A 9203-nucleotide genomic window follows, 5' to 3' on the forward strand; every position below is an offset into this window, starting at 1 on the left:
AATTTAAATACAAATACATACATGCACACACACATACACACACAATTTAAAAAGATAACACATGAAAACACAATGTGGAATTGAACAGAGTTGAGATAAATAATTACATGATATGAAAAAGAATGTATACTTCTCTATAATACCTCAGTAAAGTTTTTTATGACATACAGTTTTATATATGTATGTGTGTATGTCTAAGGTTTTAACTCTTTATACATTAGTATCCACAAAAAAAGGCATCAAAACTGATATATAACAGCACAAATGATTTTACCCAGAATTGTCAGAGAGTGAATATATGCTCTTCCTCTTGTTTTATAATCATTCGATTCAAAATGCTCATTCTATTCAACTCATTTCAACATTATAATGTCCATTTTGGTGGCCAAAGTTAATTTTATTTTCCTTGCAGAACTCCATTTTCTCCACTGAAATGGATATGAGGTAACATTTCTGGAGAAAACAAAGCTCATATATATTCAGTGTACATATTCAAATTATCATTTTCTTATTGCAGAAACATAGATTGACTCTGTTTAGATTATAGGAAAGTCAATTTCAACCTTTTCAGTATGATCATATAAGTGCCGTAAGTCTACATTTGATTCTAAAAAGAAATCTACAGAAGTATTTAAGAGTTATTAATTGATTTGAATCTTTTAACATTCTTTGTTGTCTTGTATTTTGCAGCCATAAAAACTTGGGCGTAAAGAATATGGCCAAGGACACATATAGGCAGATGAGGGACTCCAGGACAGGAGTAATGTCCTCTCCATTATATCTCACTACATCTTAATATGCTGTTACTAAAAAATTATTGTTTTTAATTTCACAGCTTTTCTTGTATTTTCTCTTTTCACCGTTCAAGTAGACAGTAAGTTCTGAGCTTCTTTAACTTCCTTGTTAAGAAAATGACAAACTGTTTTTTAAAGTGGGTGTTGCATTTTTTTGTTGTTGTTGCATTTTGCAATCCTATCAGCAGTTTATGAGAGTTCCAGTTGCCCTTCATTCTCAACAGAACTTGGTATTGTCATTTTTTATTGCTGATTTTAGGTTTTCTATTTCTTTTTTAATATGTGTAGTGACGTTTCATTGTAATTTTAATTCGTATTTCTTTGATGTCTAATGCCTCTAATCATCTTTTCTGTGTTTATTTGACATTCATGTATCTTCTTTGGTGAAACAGCTGCTTATTTTACTCATTTTAAAAAATGGATTGTTTTCTTATTATGGCATCGTGAGAGTTCTTTATATATTCTGTGATACAAATTCTTTGTCAGGTATGTGATTTTCTTGCATTTTCTACTAGTCTGTAGCTTGTCTTTTCATCCTTTTAACAGGATCTTTAAACAAGCAAAAGGTTGTAATTTTTTTAGGAAGTTCAACTTAGCAATTTTTTCTTTTATAAATTGTGTTTTGATGTTGTACTTAATATATTGCCTACCACAAAATTCTTTTCAATGTCCTCTTCCTAAAAATTTTTAGTTTCATGCTTTATATTTAGACCTCTGATCTTTTTGAGTTAATTTTTATATAAGGTGTTAGGTATAGGTTAAGTTCCCTTTCTTTTTTTTGTTTTTGGATGTCCAATTGTTCTAGCACTATTTGTTGAAAGGTTAAAATTTCTTTATTGAAACACTTTTGTAACTTTGCCAGAAGCAAATTGCCCATATTTGTGTGAGTCTATCCCTGGGCCTTGTGTTCAGTTTCATTGATCATTTCACCAACACCGTACGCCTCAATTGCTGAAGCTTTACAGTACGTGGTGAAATCAGGTAGTATTCCAAACTTGCTCTTTTCTTTCAGAATTGTTTTGGTATACTATTTCCTTTGCTCTTCCATAAATTTTAGGTCAGCTTGTAGATATCTACACAGATTCCTACAGAACATTGATTGAGATTGCATTGAATCTATAGATCAATTTGGGAATATCTGATATCTTAACAATATTGAGATTTCTAATCAATCGACATTGTGTATCTCTTTATTTAGATCTTCTTTGATTTTTTTTTCATCAGCACTTTGTAATTTTAGCAAAGAGAACCTTCACATAGATTTTTATATATTTAATTTTTGAATGCTGTGATAAGTAGTACTGCTCTTGAAATTTTGATTTCCAGTTGTTTATTGCTAGCTTATAGAGATGCAATTGATTTTTCTATACTAATCTTGCATCCTAGGATTGAGATAAACACACATTAGTTTTAGGAGCTTTATTATTTGTTTATTCCTTGGAAATTTTTACCTAGGCAATCATGTCATATGTAAAAAAAAAAACTTTTGTTTCTTCCTCTTCATTGCATTTCTTTGATTATTATTTATTTATTTTTCCACTATTTCAATAGCCAAGACTTCCAGTATGATATAAGAATAGTGGGAGTAGTCGAAACAGCCTGGTATTGGTACAACAACAGGCACATAGACCAGTGGAACAGAATTGAGAACCCAGATATAAATCCATCCACATACGAGCAGCTGATATTTGGCAAAGGCCCAGAGTCAGTTAACTGGGGAAAAGATAGTCTTTTTAACAAATGGTGCTGGCATAACTGGATATCCATTTGCAAAAAAATGAAACAGGGCCCATACCTCACACCATGCACAAAAACTAACTCCAAGTGGATCAAAGACCTAAACATAAAGACTAAAACGATAAAGATCATGGAAGAAAAAATAGGGACAACCCTAGGAGCCCTAATACAAGGCATAAACAGAATACAAAACATTACCAAAAATGACGAAGAGAAACCAGATAACTGGGAGCTCCTAAAAATCAAACACCTATGCTCATCTAAAGACTTCACCAAAAGAGTAAAAAGACCACCTACAGACTAGGAAAGAATTTTCAGCTATGACATCTCCGACCAGCACCTGATCTCTAAAAGCTATATGATTCTGTCAAAACTCAACCACAAAAAGACAAACAACCCAATCAAGAAGTGGGAAAAGGATATGAACACACACTTCACTAAAGAAGATATTCAGGCAGCTAACAGATACATGAGAAAATGCTCTCGATCATTAGCCATTAGAGAAATGCAAATTAAAACTACGATAAGATTCCATCTCACTCCAACAAGGCTGGCATGAATCCAAAAAACACAAAATAATAAATGTTGGAGAGGCTGCGGAGAGATTGGAACTCTTATACACTGCTGGTGGGAATGTCAAATGGTACAACCACTTTGGAAATCTATCTGGCGTTATCTTAAACCGTTAGAAATAGAACTACCATACAACCCAGGAATCCCACTCCTTGGAATATACCCTAGAGAAATAAGAGCCTTCACACCAACAGATATATGCACACACATGTTTATTGCAGCTCTGTTTACAATAGCAAAAAGCTGGAAGCAACCAAGGTGTCCATCAACGGATGAATGGATAAATAAATTGTGATATATTCACACAATGGAATACTATGCATCGATAAAGAACAGTGACGAATCTGTGAAACATTTCATAACATGGAGGAACCTGGAAGGCATTATGCTGAGCGAAATTAGTCAGAGGCAAAAGGACAAATATTGTATAAGACCACTATTGTAAGATCTTGAGAAATAGTATAACCTGAGAAGAACACATACTTCTGTGATTACAAGGAGGGGAGGGAGGGAGGGTGGGAGAGGGTTTTTTACCGATTAATTAGTAGATAAGAACTGCTTTAGGTGAAGGGAAGGACAATACTCAATACATGCAAGGTCAGCTCAACTGGACTGGACCAAAAGCAAAGAAGTTTCTGGGATAAACTGAACGCTTCAAAGGTCAGCGGAGCAAGGGCGGGGGTTTTGGGACCATGGTTTAAGGGGACTTCTAAGTCATTTGGCAAAATAATTCTATTATGAAAACATTCTGCATCCCACTTTGAAATGTGGCGTCTCGGGTCTTAAATGCTAACAAGCGGCCATCTAAGATGCATCAATTGGTCTCAACCCACCTGGATCAAAGGAGAATGAAGAACACCAAGGTCACACGATAACTAAAAGCCCAAGAGACAGAAAGGGCCACATGAACCAGAGACCTACATCATCCTGAGACCAGAAGAACTAGTTGGTGCCCAGCCACAATCGATGACTGCCCTGACAGGGAGAGCAACAGAGAACCCCTGAGGGAGCAGGAGATCAGTGGGATGCAGACCCCAAACTTGCATAAAAAGACCATACTTAATGGTCTGACTGAGACTAGAGGAATCCCGGCGGTCATGGTCCCCAAACCTTCTGTTGGCACAGGACAGGAACCATTCCTGAAGACAACTCATCAGACATGAAAGGGACTGGACAGTGGGTAGGTGAGAGATGCTGATGAAGAGTGAGCTAATTATATCAAGTGGTCACTTGAGACTGTGTTGGCATCTCCTGTCTGGAGGGGGGATGGGACGATAGAGAGAGTTGGAAGCTGGCAAAATTGTCACGAAAGGAGAGACTGGAAGGGCTGACTCATTAGGGGGAGAGCAAGTGGAAGTACGGAGTAAGGTGTATATAAACTTATATGTGACAGTCTGACTTGATTTGTAAACGTTCACTTGAAGCTCAATAAAAGTTAATAAAAAAAAAAGAATAGTGGGGATAAGAGTGGACATCTTTGTCTTGTCCCTAGTCTTAGGGAGAAAGGATTTAGTCTTCAGCATTAAATATGACGTCTATAGGTATTTCAGATTTCCTTTATTACATGAAGGAATTTGCCTTCTATTCCTAGTTTGTTGAGAGTTTTCCTCATGAAAATTTTTTTAATAATTTCTTTTTGGTTGTTGTTGTTGAGCATATACACAGCAAAAACAAACACCAATTCAAATCTCTACTTGTGCAATTCAGTGACACTGATTATGTTCTTTGAGTTGAGCAACCATTTTCACCATCCTTTTCTGAGTTGTTCCTCCACCATTAACATAAACTCACTGTCCTCAAGGTCCCTATCAAATCTTTCAAGTTGCTGTTGTCAGTTTGATCCCATATACCATATTTTTATGCAAATAATGCATGCCTTCTACATTTGTTTGCCAACCACCCCCTCCCTCCACAAAGTATTTTCATAAGTGCACTATGCCAATTTTTTTTTTTAATGTTGCTGTAAAAAAAAATGGTATAGCGGTGCTTGCAAAAATATCTCATGGGGAGGGAGTGGTTGTCAAACAAATGTAGAAGATGCATATAATTTGCATAAAAATACAGTAGATAGATCTTAAAACAGCATAATGCTCAAGGCAGACATTCTTTACTAGTTAAGCTAAACTGTTGTGTAATTTCAAGAAGGCTTCAGGGGACATTTTTGGTTTAAGGTTTCAAGATTATTTTAGGGCAATAGTTTCAGGGTTTCATCCATACTCCATGGCTCCAGAAAGCCTGGATTCCATGAGATTTTGAAAATTTGTTCTGCATTTTCCTCCTTTTGATCAAGATTCTTCTATAGAATCTTCAATCAAAATATTCAGTAATGGTAGCCAGGCACCATGTAGTTATAGTCTCATGGCAAAGGAGGCAGTTGTTCATGGAGGTAATTAGCCATACATTCCATTTTCTCCTTCTATTTCTGACTCTCCTTCCTCTTTTGCTCCAGGCAAATAGATAGCAATTGTTGTGCCCAGATGGCTGCTTGTAATCTCTTAAGACCCCAGGCACTTCACAACAAACTAGGAGGTAGGACAGAAGCACTAAATGCATTATTGGGCCAATTAATTGGGATGTCCCATGAAACCATGATCCTAAACATCTAAACCAAGGAACCAAACCCCAGGAAGTGTTTTGTTGTATATAAGTAGCCTCAGCAGGGTTTTTTTTTTTTTTTTCGTCGTTGTCGTAACTATATCTCACAACTTTTGCCAATTCAACTTTTTACAAGTGTACAACTTTCTGACAGCAATTACAATAACTATGTAGCCCTACCCTTAATCAATGTAATTTTTTCATTACTGTAAACCAGAACACAGTACTCCATAAGCAATAACCCCCTTTTCCCCTCCCTCCCATCCCTGGTCACCACTGAGAAATGTTGGTCTGTATATATTTGCCTCTTTTGTCTTTTTATATAAGTGAGGCCATACAATATTTGTCCTTTTGTGATTGACTTATTTCACTCAGCGTGATGTCTTCAAGCTGCATCCATATTGCAGCATGTATCAAGACTTCGTTTCTCTTGCTGTCTGAGTAGTATTCCATTGTATGTATATACCACATTTTGTTTATCCATTCATCTGTTGATGAGGATGTAGGTTGTTTCCACCTTTTGGCTATTGTGAATAGTGCTGCAGTGAACATTAGTGTACAAGCACCTCTCTTGGTGTACAGGTAAGTCTCTGCTTTCGAATCTTTTCTCTATATACCTAGGAATGGGATTACTGGATCATATGGCAGTTCTATTTTTAGGTTTTTTTGAGGAACTGCCATACTGTTTTCCACAATGGCTATACAATTTCACATTCCCACCAGCAATGGATAACAGTTCCAATTTCCCCTCATTCTTGCCAACATTTGTTATTTTCCTTTTTTCTTAGCTATCCTCCATTACCCATTGCCATTGAGTTGATTCAACTTCTAGTGAGCCTGTAGGACATAGTAGAACAGCCCCATTGGGCTTCCAAGGCTATAAATCTTTAAGGAGGTAGACTGCCACATCTTTCTCCCATGGGATGGCTAGTGGGTTTGAACTGCTGACCTTTCACTTAGCAGTTGAGCACTTTAACCCTTGTATCATCAATGGTACCTCACTGTGGGTTTGATTAGCATCTCGCTGATGGCTGATAATGTTGAGCATCATTTTATGTGTTTGGGGGCCATTTGAATGACCTCTTTGATGAAATGTCTATTCAAGTCCTTTGCCCATTTTATGATTGGGTTGTCTTTTTGTTGTTAAGTTGTTGAAGTTTTATATATGTTTTAGTTAATAGATTCTATCAGATACATGGCTTCTGGAGACATTCCCCCAATTGGTAGCTTGTTTTCCCATTTGTTTGGTAGAGTCTTTTGATGAATACAAGTTTTTAATTTTTATGAAGTACCATTTATCTGTTTTGCCTTATGCTATTCGTACTTTTGCAATAATATTAGATAATCCATTGTTAAAAACTAGCCCCAATTTTCTCGTGAAGTCATGTTGAGTTTTGTCAAAAAAAAAAAAAAAAATTCTGCTGCTTAATGATCTTTGGGTTTTTCTTCTTTAGTCTATAATATGGTAAATTACTTTGTTTGATTTATAAATGTTGAACCAGCTTTGCATTCTTAGGATAAACAAACCCTGCTTGGTCAAGCTATTTAATCTGTATGTGGTGCTGATTAAATTTGATAATATTTGGAGTTGTGTGTGTGTGTGTTTTGCACATATGCTCATGACGGATATTGGTCTGTAGTTTTATTTCTATTAATTTCTTAGTCTCTAGCCTTTGTATCAGGTAATATTGGGCTCATAAATAAGTTGGCAAGTGTTCCTTCTTTCTGAAAGATACTATGCAAGACTGGTATTATTTCCTCCTTAACGTATAGTAGAACTCACCATTGAAATGATCTGGGCATAATAAGTTGTACAACAATAAAAAATTGAATTGGCCAAAAAAAAGAAATGATTTGAGTATGGAGTTTGACTTGTGGAAATATCTCTACTACCAATTCAGCTTATTTCATAGATATAGGACAATTCAGCTTATCTATTTCTTCTTTTTTTTTTTATTTCTTCATGACTGTGTTTGATAGTTTCTGTCCTTTAAGGAATTGGTTCATTTCTTCTAAGTTGTTGAATTTATGGGCATAATTTTGTTCATAGTATTCATTTGCTCATGGTTTTTTAATGTGTTTGTGGCCAGTAGTGATAGTCCCTTTTTTGTTCTTGATAATGATGTGTTTCTTCATTTTTCCTTTGTCATTCTGGTGAGAGGTTTATCAATTTTATTGCTCTTTTCAAAAAACTATCTCTTGGTTTCACTGATAGTTTTCTATTGTTGTTTGTTTTCTATTTCATTAATTTTTCCTCTAATATTTGTTGTTGTTATTATTACTATGCTTCTGTTTGCCTTGAGTTTAATTTGCCCTTCTTTTTCTAGTTTATTAAGGTAAGATTTCATATTATTTGCTTGAGTCCTCCTTGACCTCAATGTAAGCTATAAATTTTCCTCTAAGTACCCCTTTATCTGTTTCCCAAACATTTTGATATGCTGTGCTTTTATTTTTATTCAGATAAAAATATTTTCTAATTTTCCCAGAGACTGCATTTTTGGACTATTGGTTACTAAAAATGTTTGTTTTAATTTCCAAATATTTAAGCATATTCATGATATCTTTACATTATTGTATTCTGATTAATTCTAAGAGTCAAAGAACATGCTTTGATTTCAGTTATTTCACCTTTGCTAAAGTTGATTTTATGACCCAGAATACACTCTATCTTGAAGAATTGTGTACTTGGAGAAATGTACACTTGAAAATAATGTGAATTTCACTCTCATTTGCTTTAAGGATATTATATATTCTTAATGTGTTAAAATTACAGAGCACAAATTTATAAACCAGAATGCATGAGACAAATGTGTAATATGAAGGCCACGAGAAGTTGGAAACTGGAAAATAGAGCAATGGCTAATGCCAAAGAGCTGAACTTGTTTATAAGATTAGTATGCTTCATCACATATTGAAACAGTAAAGAAACATTGGTCATACCATCTGGTATTACCAGCTCACTTTCATGATTTTTATTTGAAATAAATTGAATGTAGGGACTATGTGCCTTAGAACATAGTATGACTTGCATACAGTGGGCACAAGACACATACATGTAGATTTATAGATTCCTAAGAGCTGAATTTGCACTTCTTAGGTTTTGTTTTTTTCCAGTTTAGTAGAAGATTGGGGTTCCCTTACTATTCCTTGCTAGTACATTTGTCTCTGGAGAGTGTCTCTGGAGAGGATGACACAATTCGATTTTAACTCCTGTTAGCATGTACTAGCAAGGAATGGTGACAGAACCCAATCTCCTATTAAACTGGGGGAAAAAATGTCATTTCTAGGCATTAGTCAAAACTTACAAGATCACACTGTGGTCCTGAGAGATGGTAATAAGATTTCTTTGTTGAAAAGTCTATTAGTAGCTCAGCTTTAACTCACTAGAACAATTCTGGGAAAAGGAAATTAAATTAGTTGGCTGATTCTATTTGACTGATATTGCTAAGAAACATCTTCTAAAATTTTAACTTTAGAAAGCTCCAGCTGAAACCCAAGACTTAG

This window comes from Loxodonta africana, chromosome 1 (assembly GCF_030014295.1).
Source record: "Loxodonta africana isolate mLoxAfr1 chromosome 1, mLoxAfr1.hap2, whole genome shotgun sequence".
In the NCBI taxonomy this organism is placed as follows: domain Eukaryota; kingdom Metazoa; phylum Chordata; class Mammalia; order Proboscidea; family Elephantidae; genus Loxodonta; species Loxodonta africana.